The following is a 23,087-nucleotide window of genomic DNA, read 5'->3' on the forward strand; positions in this document are numbered from 1 at the left end:
ACATATCTGCCATGGAATGCTGCAGCTGGACTTAAAAGGTTACGTGGGGCTGGCCATGCTGGTCACAAAGCTGCACCCGCAGGAATGCTGAATCCTCTCCAAGAAAGCCGAAAGGAGTTGCGGGGGGTTTGGATTGGCTGTATCAGTGACAAAAGGGAAGACTGATGGCCTCACCAAGAACCAGAAAGACCTTTGCGCGAACCCCTCTTCCGCCACGGGAGAGCACAGTTCATGTTTACATCCCTCCCTCGAACATCCTCACACACTTACACACAGCGGCCTCCATTTTATTTACTGCGGCATTCATAAAATATGGATGCCCAACAAGATACTGGAGGACACATGAGAACAAAATGGGAACAATGAAGTATAAAATATCACAGCATCTGGCGCTTGCTGAACTATGACCGCTGACTTGCTCAAATAAGTATTTTCCCTTCAATCATTTATTGCCTGGTAAATTATCACTAAAGGCATTGCATTACATCCTCAGCAGTGAAAGCATTTTAAACTGACTGTCTAAACGGATGACATATTTATTAGTAAAGGCCATACAATCGTGATAAACTGCAAAAATGGAGTACAAAGCGTACCTGGCTCTCGAATCCAATGGATTAGGGTCTTAAGAGGTCATTGAAGAAGTAGACCGCCTGTGATGGGAAGTCCTGCTGCAGTGGAGTGGAATGTGTGAGAATTTAAAAGGTGAAGTGTTGTAAGGTGGGTGTCGTAAGGTACGGACACACAGACGACTGACCTGTCCTACTCTATAAAAGTGTCTGACGCCAGGTATGCCATCAGCCAATCCGAACTCGGCGCTCCACAAAGGACGCACAGGTACATACAAACGGAGCAGAGGACTAGGACACACATTTAGTCATAGGAGAGGACAAGAATGAATTTCTAACCTTGTGAAAAAAGAACTATAAAAGAACTACAAAAGACAGACATGCACACACACACACGCGCGCGCTACTGTTCAAATGTTTGGGGGCAGTAAGATTTATTTGAAAGAGATTACAATAATACTTTTATTCAGCAAGGATGAATTCAATTGATCAGTGACATTTATAATGCTACAAAAGATTTATTTCTATTCAACAAAGAATTCTAAAAAAATATTTAAAAAAATATATCATGTTTTCCCTCAAACAATATTAAGCAGCACAACTGATTTCAACATTGACAAAACCAAGAAATTTCACTTGAGCAATTACAACGATTTCTGAAGGATCATGTGACACTGAAGACTGGAATAATACCATTCCATTTTAAAATATATTAATCATGAATTGAAACATTGAAAACATTTTTACTGGCCCCAAACATATATATACTGGGCATGACTTTGAACTAAATCAATACGAGATAATCTAAGAAACATCTGTAATAATGTCAAGGAATGTAAAGTGGATGAATGAAATGTTCTTGTCAAAACAGGCAAGTTATTTAATGTGCAATCCACAGTTAACTAAAAATGCAGGTGTTTCATACAATAGTCATATGTGGTAAAGGCACATTATATGAGTACATAAGCTATAAGATAACATGAAGGTTAAATGTAAAAAAAATGGATGTGACTCATTATCTTATCTTATCTTACCTTATCTTCCTATCTCCATTATCCTATAAATAATAGCCAAAAGCCTTCAAAAACAGACCCAAATATTTCAATGAATCAACTACCATTGACTACTCGTTCTTTCTTTACTATCATACATTTATTTGGCACGCATAATTCGACAGTTGGCAGAGGGCACTCGGCAGCAAATCCTATAGCACAGCATAACACCACCAAACCCCCCTTGTATAATAACTTGTCAATTATAAATCGGATGAAATTTTCACAAGATGGCAAAAAGATAGAAGGGGTAAAAAAACATAACAGATTTAAGGTTGGAGGTGGAGCCTACTTAAAAGCTGCCGGTTATTTCCCTGTTTCACACTCGACAGAATTCACACAATCTTTGTCTTCCGCACTGGTCGCACTGCATATTTCACCAAAAAGACATACGCTTGCATGTAACACACCAGATCGGTCCAACTTTTTTGATACAACTGGAAAGTTTTATTTATTTATTTGCCAATCTGAAAGCGTTGCCAGCTCGAGCTGGTGGTTTTTGCAGTTTGTTTATCATTGACCATCACAGAGGCGCCAGTGTGAAATAAAGTATTTTTAGATGTTGACATAATGGCTCGAAGAGGGAGGAGACCATGAATTTTTCATAGCGACTCACAGGGAGAGGTCATTCGCCACTCTTTCTCTATAAAAGCGGGGAGAAAAAAGAATTTCTGGAAGGCTGCGAGCGGCTTTCACCCCTCTGAAAAATAAACCGATCAGCCAAGTACAGCGACCTAGAGACACACAAACACAAAACCCTACTGAACGTTGAAAAATGGATTCCCTCATTGTCCAGCTGTTCTGAAACAAACTCAAACCTCTTATTTCCTGGTACCTGTGCCACTCTCCTTGAATTCCCAGCCAACACAAACAGCCGCCATCTACTGAACACTATGCTGGCAAGTCAACACTGTCTGTTGAGAAAAGGTGTCCGGTACAGTAGTGTCACACTCGCCAAACAATTCTTTGGTAGTTTCCATGAGAATGGATTTGTTTTGTTTGACTGTAACGCCATTATTAGTCAGTTCGCAATCCGTTTTACCATTGAAAAACTATTTACAGCTTTGGCCGACTCTAAAGAGTGGATTTCAACTAGAGTGCGAGTCCGTGTGTGTGCCTGTGTATAATCCTATTTGAAGTATTCTCTGCGTTTTCAATGCATTGAGGAGTTGAGCATAAATCAGAGTGACAGACTTAAAAGAAAAGGTTTTGCATTAAAGAGTCCAGGTCAAGGGGATGGGTCTTAAACACAGACAATTCCTTTCTTCTCTGAAATATTAGCACACTCCAACCATTACCAGACGAGTGAAAGTGCATCCCTCAAAGTGTCAATTAAGCGACACAACAGTGGCACATCAATACGTTCGAGCTGCCGCGTGACGTTTTAATTAAGCCTCGCATAGGTCGCGCATAACATTCCATCTGGTCACACAAGTCACAAACATTATTTGCTTCCTCACCTCTCTTCCTGATATGTTACAATGCACATATGTAGCAAGCACACAAAAGAACGTCGTAAGAGGCACGAGGCCCGCGGTTCTCCGGCTGTCATTTGGCATGTGCACTCAAGTCAGTGAGCTTTGAGTTGGTGTTGGGTTGCCGGCAAAAACACCAGTGTCTCCGTCTTTAAGCATGGCTGGGCAGCAATGAGCCTGCTCCAAATGTTACACGCTATTCAGGCCTCATTGGTGTGTGTGTGTGTGTGTGAGTGTGTGCGCGTACATGCAATACCGACTCCCAGTTGTTCATGCATTGCGTTTAACAAGCTGGTGAATCAGCCCTATACCATCAGAAAGGAAGTCACATCCATTCACATGCACACACACACACCGGTGTCAAAACAACAATGCCTATTTATCTGTTCCCAATCATTGTGCTCCTGACAATTATTAATCATGTTAGAGTATTCTTGCCTTGAAAATGAAATTACATGAAAATAAATGTTTCTGCAATTAACTGTCATGCCTCCCATTGACAGGGAATGATTAAAACAAAGACACTGACTAATTGGGCTTTGAATAATGAAATGATATGTATGCTGACTTTTAAGCAGGTGTGAAAGCAAAAGCAACAAGGAGATGATAAAACATCTGGCCGCACTGGACAGGTTCTGTCAATCAATCCAGCCTCTGTGAATCCCATTACCATGACAACCCCCAGCCAATAACATCTGTACTGGCCTTTATGAGGGAAAGAGGTTCACTATATGTGACAATATTTGCATCATTACAGTAACAAATGGTGCCTTCTTGCTCCTTTATTTGATGTGAGATCAAACATGCGCACAGTCTCTCCGTCCCACACGCTGCGGCCTGCCATGGGTCTTTAAAAAAAAAAAGCTCTTTCTGTCATGATATAAATGACACTTCAGAGTTGGAAAGTGCTCCTATCAATCACTCCAACTTTAATGTGAAATAATAAAATCAGTTAAAGTTTTTCTGTTGTCCGTTTCTTTCCCCCCTCCCTGTCTCTCAAGTGAACAAAGGCCAAGTTCAAGGCAACATCAAAAATTGATTTCGGCTACACTTCAGATTAGTCAAAGGTCTCTCAGCATGCACACGCACACGCGCACACACACACACACACACACACACACACACACACACACACACACACAAGCAATGCTAAATCTCTCCTCGTTTTATTACGTACATCGTCCATAATATATTAGTCTCCTTACAGATGCAATTTCCTGTGGTGTTTTTAACATCATAAGAGTAAAAAAAAAGTAAAATATGCATGAACATCTATTCATACAAAAATGGCACTATTATATAACATCTAATTTCCACAAGACGCCCATATTTGCATCTAAAACATTTTTAACATATATACATGATCGAGTCGCTGTCGCAGATTACAATATCAAATCGACCTTACTGACCTAAACTAGAGAATTCTAATAAACAGAAACATATACATGCTTAAAAAAAACACCATAAAATAAATCGCTAAAACCCACAGTAGAAGGCCTAAACTAGTCAAAGCAACCAGGAGACTGAAACATGTTTTTGAATATAGATATTTAAAAACTAAATATAATATAGGAGGCCAGTCCAGGAGCATTATTCAATGGGAGGCAATGTCTGTGACTTTAGCGGGCAATATACACTAACATTTAAACAAAAGACCATTTAGGATGGGCCAGGAATCTTTCACCAATCACTATCATCAGTATCAGCTTTCAGCGCAATTACAGTACATGGTGATACCTCAGTACCATGCTCCCTTCTACACTGTTTTCAGTCAGTGTGTGTGAGCGTATATGTCAGGTTGTTTCTTCTTTATCTGTCGAAACACAACCTCCAGGTATGTGTACACAAGTAAAATTTAACTGATAAGCTTTTTTTTTTCTTTTTTTTTTATATCTTATTGCTTTTCAGAATACTGTATGAGTGTTTGAGTAGTCTACACTTCCATGATGCGCTTTAGAGGTATGGCTCAATTATGTACAGATCGGTTTGACATTAAGTACTTTAGAGATACCCTTACTGCCACTGAAGTCACCAAAGCAAATGTTGTAATTTGTCTGACATCAAATAGTTAAATATTACATTCAATTTCTAAAACATAAAAGAAAAAGTTGCTCAGAAGACACACTCACATATACACACAGACCAAAAAAAAAAAAAAAAATTGCTGCCAGTGAGTGTTTTGTGAAAGTCTACTGCCTCATTTTTTTTACTTGCAAAAATATTGGTTACAAGAGAATATGTGTTTATAAGCATCAGCTAAGCATTTAATCTGAAATGGTTATGAACAATCAGTAAGCATTAACTCAGAGCTGAGAATAAACATAAGAGAAGAAATGTAGTGAAATAAAAATGACTAGGTGAAGGTAAGTTAACGATAACAGATTTTTGAAAAACAGTTATTTTAAGACATCTTCAGCACAATGTGGATGTGAATTAGTTGAGGCTGTACACAGCAGTTTCCGTCAGATAAAGCAGGTGTCTATGAAACACTCACAAACAACTTTAACGCATGTAATCTGAGCAGAGGGATATTGTAATATTGTTCACATAGTATACAGTAACAACGTCAATCCAACTACTTTCATAACTATATTTGTATTATTTAAATGATTGTAACTGCATGTAAAACACAAGCTTACACAGCAAGATTAATAATAAAAAAAAAAAAAGAGTTAAAATGTGACGTATAAGTTATATAGATACGGGTATAGCCTGGCATTCTTATGTTATTTATTTTTTATAGCTTATCTATTTTATATATGACTTTATTTTTTGTTTATTTCACTGATCTGACGTCTTTATCATCCACTTGTAGCACACTGTTCATTTTGAACGTCATTACAGTAAATGCATGCAAGTTGTCAGAAGTGTAGGGTTAAGAACTATTATTTTAATGAAACAATTTCAAGCTGTTTAGGTGTATATGCACATTTTTTTAATTTTTCACTAAAAGACAACGGGGAAGTCAAGTAGATGAAGTTATTAAAACGACGGTGAAACTCTGCTTGCTCTTATTAATATACAGTGAAGCTTGCACCGCACGTGAACACATTTACAACCTGTGTACCTACTGTCTTTACTATGATTTACATCAACATACGCTTGACTAAACTATAAATTCTGAAAGTAATGCATTGTATATATGCGACGAACTCATTTTCTCTGTATGTTCTGTAGCCTATATATATTTTCATTAATGACGTGATAATGTTTTTTAATCTAGCAATAAAACAATAATTAAAGCAATTAAAAGAAAAAAAAAGGAAAAAATGAAAATTACCCTGCCTTGACCCGTTTTATTTTCTATAAAAGGGTAAAGAGTGTGTAAGTTAGCGTTCGCGCATGCTGAGGCCATCGGTGTTCTTACCTGCTGTTGATGTCTTTCAGCATCCCATTGACAAAACTTCACTAAACGACGGTCAACTTCGGGGAAAGACAAAACAGAGAGATGTTTCTTGCAAAACAAGTCCTCCTCACTCGCTTCAAGCAGCAACTCCCGTCCAAACGATAGTCCGGAGAGCGCGAGAGTCACTCAGATGTTGACAGATAGATGTTTCTATCTCCTCTCTGAAAGCAAGAGCAAACGGAGGAGATTGGTCGGGGGTGATCGATGTGTCCAGCGCTCATGTGCGCAAATGCCGAATATCAGCCGCCACCGTCCGGAACCACCGAGATACGGAGTTACACGAGCAGCCGCTGTTTCCTCACAGAGATACAACAAAGCTGGGAGTGCGCGCGAGCATGTCTACCTGAAAGCGCTGCGAGAGTACAGATAATTCGCGTAAGAGTGTGTTTCCTCAGCTCTGGATCTAGCTCGGCGCTACTGGTCCCCCCGCTGCGTCCAATCAGTGCGCTGTGTGTCTGTATCCAGCACCGGATCAGTGATAAATGAAGGGTCATCCATGACTAACGCCGAACCCTGATGAATGACTTTCACAAGCTCGTCGTCATCATCGTGTCTCTGGCTGATAGCGAGTGTAAGCAGCTCATGGGTTTGGCTCTGTTTTACGTTTTCATTCGGGATGCGAAGTTCTTCTCATCATGGAGCAGCACAGCGCTTGGAAGTGCTGTTATTTTGCATGCTTTCCCTAACCCAAAACACCACAAAACAGTTACTGATGACCTGTATAATAAAACATAAAATAACTAACTGTTAGATTTAAATTTTCTTTCTTTTAAATTTATGGTAAAAACAAAATGGCAGCTGCCAGAACTTTACTGTATTTTTATTTTTTATTTTTTAATATTAAATAAATACATAAATAAATAAATAATGTTGTTGCAAAATTGCTATGGCAAGAATTATCGGGCTGGATTTTGGTGACATACCTGACAATGCATTCCTGTCATTAAATTATATATAATTAAATACAATGTCAATATACTGACATACAGTATCTGGGCGACACAGAATCTGTTTGTAAAATAATGAACTAAATACAATAATTTTGTACATCTGAGATAAAATTATACATATTACCTTAAATAAATATTATCTCTGTAAATAAGACAATTCACAATTTTTACTTCTGAAAAAAAAAATGGATGGTTATGGCACTGTACTGTTGTAATGCGCACCTGCACAGGCTTAATAAATGTGACAGAATTGGCAACTGTTCTAATGGAATATATTGTTAAATATTACACTGTATAAGATATTGCAAAATGAACATATATTAGAAGAATGGAGGTTAGTGCATCTTATTGCGCATAAGGCTTTCAATAATAATAATAATAATAACAAATATGCAAAGAAAATATCAGTGTTAAAATGGTTAAGTAAAAACTATTTAACTGGAAGCTACCTTACAATATGCATTACAAAACTGCTAAAATGCAACATGTATTTTGACTGAAATATCAAAAAAAAAAAAGAAAAAAAAAATGTTCTCTTTTTTTTTTTTTTGATATTTCACAGTCAAAATACATGTTGCATTTTAGCAGTTTTGTAATGCATATTGTAAGCCATTCTTCTAATATATGTTCATTTTGCAATATCTTATACAGTGTAATATTTAAAAATATATTCCATTAGAACAGTTGCCAATTCTGTCACATTTATGAAGCCTGTGCAGGTGCGCATTACAACAGTACAGTGCCATAACCATCCATTTCCCCCAACACCAACATATATACAGCACAACAATCCTCAATAAGGTGATCACCCTGAAGGGTTTATTGTCCTACAATGATCGTCAGACTGCTACTTTCCAAATAAATAACTGTACATGAAATATTGATCTGAAATTATATTATTTTATTGTTTGAGAAGAAAGAGGTAGAGGAGTGTTTAGGACAAGAGTACTACAACCGCTTCCCGTCGAAGCCCTGACCAACATGTCTGTGTGTATTTTGCGACAATGACTGGCCAACTGTACATTTACATTACATGGCCACTAAAAAACAAATAAATCAATAAATAAATGCATGGACATGAAATATTGTTTTATGATTTTTTTTTTTTTTATATACTGATTAAAAAAGATAATTAGATTAAGTGACTGTAGGTTTTTCATATTAAGCACTGTATGAACCGAATGTAAGAACACAAGGAAAAACACCACAAAAGCAAGATGCCTCCATCCTGAAGATGAATGAAGAGTGCACAAACAGTCTTGTAAGTTAAAATTGGCACTGCCATTGAAGCAAACCTCCGATGCCCCCTGACCTCATCCACCTGCTCCCAGCACCTACACTGGTGAAAAGTTCAAATATTTCCACAAAGTCCTGTGAAGCTTAGTAACTACACAAGACTTTGAGTGAAAGGAGCAGCAGCTGCAATTTTAGCAAGTTTTGGTGCCTGACCCAGCTTAACCCAGAGTGGTGTGCTTCTCGGTTAAAAACACCTGAAGAGATCCTCAGCCCCACACTTCATGCAGGCAGGAGAGCACTCAATTACCCTCTACCAAACTCACGCAAATTCAATGCATCCTTGTTTCTATGGCAGATTTCTATTTTAGTATTTTCCATGAAAAAATGTTTCTTTCATTTACAGTTTCACACATTTAAAGATGCCTTAGACTGTTTGTCCATAGAGTTCGAAGCAACCCAGTTTGCAGAACAACACAAACACTTTTTGCTTTAACATGTAAAACGTACCTTGGTTTATTTAGAAAGTTTGCAGTAATTCACGTGTCACATGTCAACATTGAAGGGTTTTAGAAGCATGGCTTAAATGTGCTGAGCTAAATGAATGTAATCAGGTCTTCTCCTCAAGTTTCAGTCGGGATTAATTTCAGAGTTACTCTGTAAATGCTATGAATTATTAATTTCGCTGACACCCAGAAGAACAAAAGTACAAGGGAGTGGTATGTCGGCACAATCTAGAGCTTGTGCTGAAGGCTGAGGTATATTTTAAACATGGAGGACCTGTTTACCTTTGCTCAAGAGGACGAGTGACTATATCACACTCCTGTGCAAAAATTTAAATGCAACAACTATTGTAAGATGGGACATTCAATTTGTAATTCCAGGTTTTATGCATAATGAAATTGTTCTGTGGGGGATCATCATATTACTAAAGGACAATTTTATTTCATTTATTTTTTAACTTTCCCCATAGTTTGTTCTGCATATTCAAATACACAAAATAAACCAGTGTTAATAATTCTCTTTGTCAGTAAATGTGATGCAAGCAAGTAGCAACATAAATTCCAATATTAAGACAACTCTCTCAAACCGTACATTTGTATCACATGTCCTATATTATTATTATATGCATGCTTTCTATTTTGTAACAAATAATTCTTTTAACTCAGTCTTAACTAAAGCCCACACAGAATCAGCATGCACATAACTCAGCAGATTTAGCTGTCGTTTATCAAATTCTACACATCCTTTACAACTTACTATCTTGCTATATTAATATTATGGATTATTTAAACAGCTTCTGGACTTTTTCAGTGTAGATGGCATATATATATATATGCAGTACTGAACGGACTATACAGTACTTTATCTCTCACAACCTTGTTTTCATTTATGAGCAATGTAAATACACTTCTCTTTTACAATATTTAAATCTACTATGCAGAATCTTACAGACATAGTATATCAGTATAATAATGATATATAACAGAACGTGTAAATTTTTCAATTGTTAATAAAGAATAGTCCATTTAGAGATGGTAAACATTTGGATTTTGTTTTTGACCGCTCAGAACCACTTTAACAGGTGTCAGCCATTGGCCAAATTCAACATAGGAAATTTCACTTACGTTCAGACTTTGCATTAGGAGCCACTTTCAATAAAGAGAATTGTTATTTTGCTCTTCAGACCAGACTTCCCATTTATCAAAATCAATCCACATGGAGCCTCTTCTCTAAACACAAAGGAAACTAAATTTTCAATGAAGTGAAATGTTAACAAGGTAATCAAAACAAAAGTCTTGTAGTGGTGTTCAGGAAGATGCGGGGTGGAGGTGTATGAGTGTGTGTGTGTGGGGGTCCGGTGATAAAATAGGTAAATAAATAAATAAGAGGAGGAAAGATAAAAGGACCCCTGGTGTTCTAGATGAGCTCCAACCAAACAGAAATCATTCATACCATCTGTGAGATAAACCCAAAATTAACATCATCAAAGTGTCTCATCTCCCCCTGCTTTCACCCTTCATCACTTCCTCTCTCACTCTCACTCTCTTTTTCCCTTTCTCCCACGGCAGGACACAAACACCCCCTCACACACAGCCCAATTTTCCACCCACACCAAAACATTCCCACTGTCCAACCCGCAAGCACGCACACACTCACACACCTGGGGGTCCAGATTGGAGAAATGCAGTCCAGGATGCAGATCCATTCACCTGCTGCACTGAAGTTGTGAGCCCACAAACAAAAGATGTACTTTTTTGAACTTATTTTCCTTCAGGCCCCAGATTTTATACAGGATATCAAGTGTTAAGTGTTAAGAAATTAACACTTTTATTCAGAAAGGATACATTAAATTAATTAAATGGAGATCATTAAAGATATTTATAAGGTTAAAAAGAGATTTATGTTACATAAATGCTGTTCTTTGAAACTATCTATTCATGAAACTATCCTGCCAAATAGTGTTCGTATGTATATATATGCATGTATGTATGTATGTGTATGTATATATATATGTATGTATGTACATATGTGTATATATATATATACACACACACACAGTATATATATATATATATTGTATCAACTACAATAATAATAATACATTTAACACTATACTTTGTGTTATATTACCATTAAATTACATTAAATCATGCTGCCAAATTTGACATCTTGCTCTCTTCTGACCAACATATTGAGTCCCTTAAATATTTTTTTCCTCTTCTGTAAAGTCATAGAAACATTATCGTGATTTTTTTTTTTTTTTTTTGTCGTTTGCTATTGGAGAAAATGGGAATGCAACAATGATATTTTATAATTCACTACTATAAAAGTCTACCCAATTATGACGACTTCCACTTTTGAGAACCCCAGAAATTAAAAAAAAAGGGTCAACTGTTTTCATCATCGATAATTATAAAAATAAATGTTTCTTGAGAAGCAAATCAACATATTAGAATGCCTTCTGAAGGAATTTGACACTGGAGTAATGGTTGCTGAAAATTTAGCTTTGCCATCACAGGAATAAATAACATTTTAAAATGTAATAAAATAAAATAAAAAACAGCCTATTTTAAATTGTAATAATATTTCACTGTGTTACTGTTATTACTGTATTTTCGGTTAAATATATGCACGCACCCACATCTGGGTTGAAAACTAAACTCCAGAAGAAGGAGAAAACATGTTCCTTCCCACTTCTTTGGTGCTGGCTCAGTTTGTGTTGAAGTACGTGAGTGAGAGAGAGAAACTGCTGCCGCTTGGTCAGTGCCTCTGGGGCGGCCTCGAGTGGGCAGCAGATGCTGGCAGTGACAGACCCTGACTTCACTCCATGCTTGACTACATACAGAGCCGTCCACATCCTGTCCCTGAGTGTCCACAAATGCAAAACTTCCTTCTTGTCCTGCACGCTGACAGACACTCAGCTGGCACACACAACTCGCTGCACCAGAATAGGAGATTAGAAGCAGATATGCACACAGAGGCGCTGAGGTCTGCGTGTGATGGCTATGCTGATACAATCCTACCTGCTGCACAACAGCGACATGATACACAGAGTAATAAATAGTCCATAATACATATTAATGTATATCTGCGTCACCTGCTCCTTCACACACGCGGCCTGTTCCCTCTCCTAATTATTGTCTGGAGCTCTGCCGTGGATGTGTGGGAGTGTCTCAGTTTGGCATATGTACGCTAGGACAGTGAGAAATAGCCCTCCCCCCACCTCCATGGGAGCATCCCTCACACGGCCACTGAAGTGTTAGGACGAGTCAATGTCATCCCTTTCTCTCTCTCTCTCTCTCTCTTTAGGCTGTGAGGTCCCCCTCATCTCCAGCCAACTAGGGCATAGAACTGGAAACCTCCAGATGTGTCACGTGACCATCGGGCTCTGCAGATGCACATCACTGGTTATTTCACTACAGGGGGTTACGTGTGTTCATGTGCCAGAGAAGCTTGCAGAGTGCTGTGTACACAATGCTGTGTAAATAATATTGGTATAATTGCATACAAGAAATGAGAATTGAATACATGATGTGTACATATATGTTGCGAACGTGATAAGACGTGCAGCAGACGGTAGACAGATGGATAAAAAAAAAGTGTTTGTGTGCATTTACAAAACAACAACATTCATATTATTTTCCATTCGTAATTTAAACAAAACTACCGATAACAGAAAACATCTATAGTCATCTGCAAAACATATTGTAATAATTAGGAAAGGGGAAAGGTTGCAGCTTCGGCTACATGAGGAGTAGGGATTCTAACTTCTTATTTTCTCTTTATTTCTGTTGGACAGAAATTGTGTGCAGTCGTGGAGTTAACAATTTTTGAAACAGACGGTTTGGTCTCCACCACTTTATGAAATAGCTTGTAACAATGTATATAATATAAAGGAAGCATTGCCCTTTCTTGAGCTAAAGTTCTCATTTTGTTAATGGGTATTATAATGGGAGGTGATCCGGCGCTGAAAGGTGCCATTTTTAATGTTCTGGTGAGAGGTTTGCTGCGGTTGTCATCAGTAGTGGAAAGCACAGCAACGACGTTGTTTCAACTTTTCGTTAGATTGTCCACGGCTCTATATTCCTTCCAAAAACAAACAACAAAATTCAAAATTCATGTGTTGTCCTGCCATAGCATCACATGAGAAACAGGAAAAAAGGAGGGAAAATGCTTTCCCCTATTTTTTTTTTCCTTTAAATTGGCTTTTTTTGTTGTTCTTACACAACAGAAAAAAAAAAAAAAGAATCTTGAAGAAAAAAACACCTTCAAATACATCTTTTAAAAAAGCTTTTTTTCCATCAAGACTGCAACGAACCTGCTAAAGTCTGCTAAATGACTAAATGTTTCTTAAAACATTTGAGCATGAAAAGTAATTTATGAGGAGCTAAGCCTTTGCCATGTCATTCCATCAAAACCAGCACATTTGATCCCTCCTTGCCTTCAAAACCTGACGCCCATATTGTCATGGGCCCTTTTTTAGGAGCTCGGTGTAATCTACTACGCCCCTTTAATTTAGCAAACTGAGCTTTTTAATAATATGCTTCCAGTGGGCAGAGAAAATAGTGTTTCAAGACTGCATTCAGTCTCTCAACACAAATGCCTGCCCTGTGCACTTGAGCCGTACTGCTCCATGTATCATGCACAAGCCATGATAAATTCATTCCCTTTATTGTCTGACCTCTATCAATTTGACAATATCACACCATATTTCATGGCTGACCCCATCTGCAGATATGGGTCCATGCTGTACCTACATCTGAATTGAGCTGAGCAACAAGATCAGCTGATTAATTTAACCTGTTCCGCTCTACCTGGCACGTTACAGACAGCACTAGATGGAATGCATCCATTTTCACTTCCTTTTCTCCTCGTAGATTAGTGCTGAGATATTGAAAGTCTTGGACAATGATTCCAGTCTCTTTCTTTGACATGCGCAGCATTTTCAGTCCCTCTTTTCGCCCCTAGACATTTACTCTTCATTTTGTTGCGCTTTGATACTTTGATTGGATTTTCTGTTTGATTGTTTTTTCCTGTATATTGAGGTCTTGCTCGCTTTCAACTGTCTGCCTCACACTTTGTTCTTCATTAACCTGTGCAATCAATACAGCATCTTAGAGGCGATCCATATGTAGCCTAATAAAGAATACAGTCAAGTTCGGGCGAGTCGTTCTACTCTGAAATTCTCAGTGACATTTTATGACTGAAGGGACTAGTTCAGCCAAGATGCATGGGGGGTTTGGCTGCTTACAGCTTTCTGTGGCATTCCTGTAAGATTTGTCATGATGAGCAGTTGACTTGTTCACACTAAGCTGGAAGCAACAATTCACAAGAAGGTCAAACATACACGCACATACACGTACCGGATCAGATGTGAGAAGTTGCGACAACACAAACACGATAAAAGAAAATCAGACACACACTCGTATCGGGGGGATTCCAACCGAGGGTGGGCCTATAGTGGGATGGGGGCATTGAGAAAGTGCCAGGAAAGTGAGTGATGTGCATGTGGGAGATCATGTGTGTGTATCAGCAGCCAGTCTAAACACAGGAAGTAGAAGCACAAATCAACTGTTGCCATCATAAACTGATCTGATCTCATTTCTGAATCTTGCAGAAATGACTTCACAGACTGGACCAGCGCTGTTTGTGTTTAAGCAGACACAATAAACCACTTTCCATTTACAGTAGCGATGCCATTGAGATTAAATTAAGTGCTTGTCCTGTTTATAAGTCTGTGGGAAACAGGATGAAGTTTGAACAACAGACTAAATCAAAGAAGAAAAAAATATTAAAAGCAAACATCAGCTAATAATAATAATAATAATAATAATAATAATGTATTGTTATTACATTATATTTGTTTTATAATAACAGCAAATTTAATTTAATTTGATCACTGTTATGTTTTAACACAATTCTTCTTCAAAGATTGATTGAGTTCTTCTTGCATTCATCTGTGTGAGTAAATATTCTACAAAGACTGATGATTACAACTTCAGCGGTTGATGATAAATGAAGCATACATGATGTGAACTCAGCAACTAATCAAACATTTAATGTGCTCCATTTTGTTTATGACTTTTTGGCTGAAAAAAAAAAAACATTTAAAAATCGTTCCAAGTATGTGAAAAGAAATCATCAGATTTAATTTGCCACGCTTCATTTAGTAACAAAAGACAGATTATGTCAAACACTGTTGGACTGGAATAATGTTTTGCTTTCAGGTAGGATATTATCTGAGGCATTACGGCCGTTTACGAACTATTACTTAATTGATAAAAAGCACTGTAATCTTTTTCCTCTTAAAATAATTGCCATGTACCGCTATAGCTGTCAGCGTCAGTCTCTACGTAGACAATCACAAGTCCAGACCACCAAGTGGGAGTTTGACTGGCACTTTAGAGAAGGAACGCACATTTGATTCCTTTAAAAAGAAAGGTATAAAGTTACTGTTTAATTTTCCCTGTGGAGAGGCTTGCTTTCTAAAAGAGGAATTTGGAGGGAAAAAAAAAAAGATCAAGTGGCGGAAGCCAAGAAGAAAATGGAGATCACGTTATTACAACACACTTATGCCGTGCCATGGTTTTAATTTTGGAGCACAAACAACAGGTCGGCAAAATGAAACAACAGGGCTGTGGAAAAAGGGATCCCATTAAAGTAAGTTGGCACAAAGTGTAAAAAGAAAACGTTGTAATGATTCAACTCATATGGTGCTATGCGGTAATAGATGGCTGGAAGCATTTTGCTTGAGGAGACAGTAATCACTAGCAGGTACGCACTGGCGGTGATGTCATTCCACAGAGGGGCTGTTGTAGGCTAGTAGAGAGGGGTAATTCGATGCTTTCGCTGCGGCTGTGGGACGACGCTCCAGCTTTAGCCCCATAGGTACAGGCCTACATGGGTGCTACATGTATCGTCTTACTAAAAGCACTGCGTTTATCACTGTGAATCTGGCCATCTTGGGACTTTTCCATGTGCTTGCAGGAACCCTGAGAGGTTGTTGGGGACGGGGCTCCGGATGACCTTTCAAGCTACATGCCAGCAAATGAAAGATGCAATCTGCCACCTACTGACGTGATATGTCTCATTATGTTAATACAGGGCTGTTCTCAGTCTCCTGTGACAGAGCTGACTTCCGACCTAGTTTTAAGATGCTGGGAAGAGCCCTTCAGATTCTACGTATATTGGGCCTACTTATGTCTAACAGAGGATGAATATTACCTGCTGAAAGCCTATTATTAGGGTGTTCATACGTTTGAATTTGACTCTGAATAGGGACAACTCGCTCATCTGCTATCAAACAACACTAATGTAAAGTCACCGGAGATATCTCTCTCTCTCTCTTTTTTCATTTTCTTTTAATTTATGGGCTTTTAGCCTTTATTTTATAGTACATAGAGCTGACATAAAAGTATAGGAGAAGAAAAAGGAAGTGGGACACGACGTAGGCCGAACTTCGGCACTCCCCGTGAGAACATTGCTCTTTGTATATGTATGTGTGTTGCATGTATGCTCTAAATATCCCTTTTATTAATGAACAATGAATAAATTAATTAAGCAGCGAATATATATGTACTACTTTATTTATAGTTCATTAATTATATAAAATATTAAAATAAAGCAGTTCTTTTATATACACATATCTAAAATAACGGTTTTCTTTTTTAACATATTTTTTAATGTATTTCTCTGTTGGCAAAGCTGCAATCATTCTAACATGTTGATTTTGTGATAAATTATTAATAATGGTTCTTATTATCATCAATGTTTGCTGACTGATACTTTAGTGGATTCTTTGGATCCTTTTATAAATAGAAAATTCAAAAGAACCGCATTTATTTAAAATAGAACTCTTATGCAAGATTAAAAATGTCTTTACTGTTACTTTTTTTTTTTTAAATTCCCTCTCACCGCAAACTTTTGGTAATGTATCATGGTTTCCACAAAAATATTAAGCAGCACAATTGTTTTTAACATTGATAATAATAAAATGTTTCCTGATCATCGTGTGACACTGAAGACTGGAGTAATGGCTGCTGAAAATTCAGCTCTGCCATCAAAAAAGTTATTTTAAGATGTAATAATATTTCAAATATGACTATTTTTCACTGTATTTTTGATTAAATAAATTTAGCCTTGTTAAAAATTCACACATACACTGTTTATTAATATAATAAAACAATACAATTCATGTATGTGCACAAATTCTAAAACAGACACCTAAAGAAACCTTTATTTATAATTGAAAACATGATGAGTTTCACACATCTGCTTACGAGGCCGTTTCAAGAATCACTGACTGAGACCCGCTCAGTCCCCGAGGATATTTGGGCCTCTTATAGATTCACTGTATATGAGTGAGGGTTTGTTTTTACCGATAAAAAAAAGCACCAATCAGATCTAATTACACAACATTTCTCTGACTCAGGCTGCTCGGCTCACATCCCGTCATGTTCGTAATGTGACTCACTCCCTCCGTCCCATGTGGAACAGCTTTGCATGTGGTTTTCATAACTCAACACCTTTAGAGAAATAACCCGTGTGATCTGTTGGGAAGCCAAAGTGACAGCTAACAAAAATGGACAGTTTTTGTCTTCATGAGGAAATGATTAGTATTTACTGAGCTGCCTTGAGGGTGTAATTGACCACTGGAGTGTGTGTAGTAAGAGAGCGAGGGGGGACACGTCAACGCTGTGGTCAGCGGTGTTATTCACAGCGGGGGTCGGCTGTTATGATTAGCATGTGGAGTTATCTGATTCCTGCACAATGGGAGGTGGCCATGCAGGTGAGCTGATATATCGTCCGTTGCTATGGAAGAGGACATCTACCTTTAATGAAATAGGCTTTCTCTTTTCCACATTTTGATGTGACAAATGGAGACGGGTTTACGAATGAAGCAGACGCTTTGTGCCCATCTGTCCTAAGAGTCTCATCTGTAAAGGTCACCTTTCAAACGTTTCACCACCATTTCCATTCCCCTGTCAGACTCAATCACAAAATTCAACAACCCCATTTTGGATTGTTACTATGATTAATATAATAAAAAAGAGATTGAAAAATGAGTGAGATGGACATATTATTTATGCAATTGTCATTCAGCTGCTCATCAATGTTGTTATCTTCAACCTGTCAAGATGCTGTTTTGAACTGAATGGTGCATATTAATAAAGTCTTATTCATATCATTTCAATTCCTTCTTATCAGTCATCAGTGGAGCACAAAAAGCTGGCCTTTAAAAGAATAATGCTATTGAAATGATTTTGCCTCTGTTTACAAGCTCAATTGTATGGGTTTTATAGCCAAAAAAATGCTTTCTAAGCTAGGCCACATTTCACAAAACCACTTTTACAATTATTGGTAATACTTTACAATAAGGTCTCTAACTAAGGGACTAACAATGGCGATATAGTTGTACAGAATTTATTCATGTTCATGTCAATTAACAGAGCTAATATTAACAGATGCAACTTTTGATCTTAATCTTTGATTAAGATTAACATTATTAAAGATCAATAAATGTTGTAGAAGTATCATTAATTGTTAGTTCATGTTAACTAACATTAACAAATGAAAACAATTAACAATACTTCATTTATTATCTTCAATAATGTTAATCTCAAGGTTTAATAAATACATTACAAATGCATTTTTAAGATCAAAAGTTGTGTCTGTTAACATTTGCACTGCTAACTGACATTGCATTATATTAATAAAGGTTAATCAGTTCTGTAAAACTATATTGCCATTGTTAGCTCCTGTTAGTTAATGCATGTTAACAAATGAGACCTTACTGTAAAGTGTTACATGATTATTAGATCTATTATGCCTAATCTTAAAATAATACCAAAAGAGGGGGAGAAAAAAATAAAGTAAAATAAAAACCACCTATACCGTGAACTGTACTGAAAACTACTGTCAAGTAACTTGGCCAATTATGTTACGGCTACTTTCCAACCTGAGCCCACAGCCCTTGTGTGGCCAAAAACTGTGTCCATGAGAGGCTCAACCGCTGACAAAAATAATAAATAAATAAAAAGACTTTCTCTTCATCCACTACTATAGTATGACTACAGTTCAGCTTTGTCTCTAAAGTAAACAATTACTCATTCTAAGTTCTCTGGACTGGACTCAAGGCTCAAGGGATTTGTACGCTGTCTGCCGAACAATAAGAGGAGATATGCTTTAAAACTGTCAGGATTTGAGCGGGAAAGACTAGTTTGGTCGAGAACTGAGGCTGGAGGATAACAAAAGGACTCAAGGTAAGGGAGCGCAATCGCAGTGGATTTTCATATTAAAATCCTCATCCTATTATGTTATTTCTCTAACTAGGCAATTAGTTGTCTGTGGGTATGTTTATTGTTTGACGCATTTCCATATACGCCGCCATGATAAAAGAGCCTATTTTAAGCAGTCACCATAAAAACGCATTGATGTTACTAACAAAAATACTAAATGGAGCTTGCGGCGATACTAATAATAACAGTATCAATAGTGTGCGCAACAGAAGCACCAACACAACAAATATGATCTGTTTTATGCTCAGCGGACATCATTTTTCTTCTCCAAATGCATTATGTGGGGAACGAGTGCGGCTGATTGCATTTGAAACGTATTATGGGACATCTGTCTAAATCTGAGATGATGTAATTATATAATTGAACATGTGGAGCTCTTTCCTGGAATATGGTTATTGGTAGTTGGCACGGACCGAGAACGGCCGACCACAGCCGTTACGAGAGGAGAGAGAATGTTCCAGAACATGATGTTGGCTGCTTTAAAAAAATAAAAAAATAAAATGCTTGGGAACTCTACGTTGTGCTTAGACAGCCATCTTTTAGAAATCATCCTTATGGAATCATATCCTGCCTTTGCACTACAACACTGCCATACATAAATAAACCAGAAGCTCTTGGACTGAGAATAGTACTGATTGAAATTTGTTTACAACATCATAGATATATGTATATTTCAAGTCAGCCTGACTGATCTTTTTAACCTTCTAGTGGTTTTTAACATCATAATAAATGTCCTTCATCAAAAGAGAACTTGACATAATACACTGCTGAAGAGGACACTTGCAAATCGTGTAACTCAAATACATAAATGCGCCTGTTTTTCATCAAGCACAGATGAATTATTTGTCTAAAACAGTGCGCACAGCTGTCAGTGCACACAATAGCTATTCTGGTAAATTTGTGACAAGCACACACACACACACACAATGCACACTTCTTGGTGGGGTGCAACACAGGAGCAGGTGCTGTAGAAGTTAGTGCAAAGCCTGCTCAGACCATTCATCAGACCTGTTATTCATGAGCTTGTCTGCACTCCACATGCTAAAGAGAAGAAACATGTCAGGCAACTGACAAACAGAGCGTTCACCTGCACACCTGCACTGCACTCTGCACGATTGGCCCTATCAGTATTCATGTATCTAACTACAGCTGTTTCAGCCCACAGCCATGAAAAATGGTGCGGGGAAATATTTTATGCATAGACATGTTGATTGCAGAGAAAGATTTTTACTGGTGTGTGTCTGTTTAACACGTTGAACACATGTACAGGGTGAAAGAAAAGTGTTTAAGGTGCTTTTGTGTGTATAAATGAATCTTTTATGATCTTTTTATATTCTTTGGCATTGATAAAAGGACAGCTCAGAAAATGAGAAAATAAAAAATTCCGAGAAGCCCCTCCAGCTAATGTGTGAATATATAAGATGAATAAAAAATGACCATAGACACTGATGAGTGGATGCTCCCTCATCGTGATTCTCTATTAGTTACCTTTGAGAACAAAGAGAGAGTCACATTAGGTCACAAAAAAGTGAACTCCAAGAAGTTCTCTTTTTGTCATAAAGTACTCATCTGTGCACACACACACACACAGAGAGAGAGAGAGAGAGAGAGAGAGCTAAATGTTAGTGATCCATCAAGCGTCCAAAATTACATGTGAACACATGTGCATTTAATTCACCGCAAAAATGTTAATTCTGTAATCATTTACTCACTCTCGTGTTGTTCCAAACTGGTATGACTTTCTTCCATGACGCACAAGAGGGGGAATTATTCATTTATTTACTTCTTTTGAAAAATACTGGTTGCTCTTTGCAATGCAATTAGAGGTAATGAAGCTTCTGACTTCAAAAAATTACAGCACCATACAATCATATGTATACACCACCAGTCAATAATTTGAAATAATTAAGGAGGATCTTATGCTCAAAAGGCTGTTTATTTGATTAAAAAATACAGTATGCAAATTAAAAAGAACTATTTTAAAAAGTAATTTAGCTCTGTGATGGCAAAGCTGAATTTTTAGCAGCTTACCTCCAGTCTTCAGTGTCACGTGATCCTTCAGAAATGTTGATGGAAGCTGATTTGGTGTCCAGTTATTATCAATTATTACTCAATTAATAATAATGATTAATATTATCAATGTTGAAACCTGTTTTGTTGCTTGGTATTTTTGTGGAAACCTTTTTTTAAATTAACAGCATTTATCTGAAACAGAAATCATAATGTTTTAAATATATTTACTGACACTTTGAACAATTTAATGCAGCCTTGCTGAATAAAAGTTATATATATATATATTTTTTTTTATACTGTATTCGGTATTTCTGATCAAACAAATGCAGCCTTAATGAGCATAAGACACTTGTTTCAAAAACATTAAAAAAGGTAATTATTCTAAACTTTTGATAGGTGGTGTAGAAGTGTCACAAACAAATGACTCAGACATTATATTCCAAGTCTTCAACAGCTTTGTGTAGCAAACAGACTAAAATTTAAGTCACTATTCTCTGATTATCACCTCCAGAAAGATATTTGCTGTTATCAATTCATAGAACACGATTTATTGAAAAGATTTGACTCAAAAGAATGATTCAGAAACCTCATGAGGTTGGGTTTTAATTTTAATGAACAACTTCAGTTCAAAGAACACTACAATGGTTTGGCTCCAGCAGACTTGGAATTTAGTTGTTGGTTTTAACTACTTTAACCCTCTGGGGTCCGAGGTCATTTTGGGGCCCTTGAGATGTTTTGACATGCCCTGATATTTGTGCTTATTTCAGCTACTTAAAAGATACTATTGACCAACATGTAATTTTTTTTGTATTCAGCACAAACTGTGCTACAATAATATGTGACCAAGATGGATGTACATGTTTGCATTTTTTAGAAAAAAAAATTGTTACTTTTTTTTTTTTTTTTATTTGCCATTTGACAACCCCATTCCTCTAGAGTGTCACCAGGATATTTCTCCCCTCAAAAAGTGGCATATGGTTTTGCAACAACATGAAGGTGAGAAACCAATGACAGAAATTGTGGGTGAGCTATCCCTTTTGCATGTTTCCAACATGCCATATCTAAACAAGGGCACCATAGACAGATCCCTGAGCTTAGGTACAATATAGTGGAAAGTGACAACACCAAAAAAAAAAAATAAATAAATAAAAATAATAAAAAAAAAAAAGGAAAAAAAGGGCCAACAGCTAATCTGAGTTCAGGGAAATGGGGAGGCAGTCCTATTCTTTCTTGTGAGGGGAGAAAAGAAAGAGGGGAAGACAGACAATGGCATAGCTGATCAGAAACATTAGGCGCGGACCAGGCCTGGGTTCCCCGGCAGGTGGTCCGAGTCCAGAGCTCTTCGACGGCTCCTCTTAATCCCCTTTCAGCCGGGCTTCTCTTCCTGCCCCTGACCCCACGCTGCGATGAAGTTATCACCCAATGCAGCCCGGCTCTCTGGCCGCTTCAAAAAACATTGCGGCTTTTATCGAATGCCCATTTATCTGCATGAAAGCTGTGCAATTTGCCCAATAATATCTCCACTCCATACAGAAAAAAAAGAAAGAAAAACTGGCCCATTCAATCAAGAGAAAACATCATTCAAAATCT

General features: G+C 37.4%; 1 protein-coding gene across 17 annotated transcripts in view; it reads right to left on the reverse strand.

The window, feature by feature from the left end:
* LOC131547855 (teneurin-3) overlaps nt 1-23,087 on the reverse strand; it is a 642,274-nt gene that overhangs the window by 266,875 nt on the left and 352,312 nt on the right. For 3 of the 17 annotated variants that reach the window (XM_058788659.1, XM_058788650.1, XM_058788642.1), the window contains exon 1: nt 6,461-7,028. The exons of the other annotated variants lie outside the window; for them this stretch is intronic. The gene's annotated coding sequence lies outside the window, so the exon portion shown is untranslated. Of the gene's footprint in view, nt 1-6,460; nt 7,029-23,087 lie in introns of those variants that run through there. 17 annotated transcript variants of the gene reach the window in all.

This window comes from Onychostoma macrolepis, chromosome 01 (genome assembly GCF_012432095.1).
Source record: "Onychostoma macrolepis isolate SWU-2019 chromosome 01, ASM1243209v1, whole genome shotgun sequence".
Lineage (NCBI taxonomy): Eukaryota > Metazoa > Chordata > Actinopteri > Cypriniformes > Cyprinidae > Onychostoma > Onychostoma macrolepis.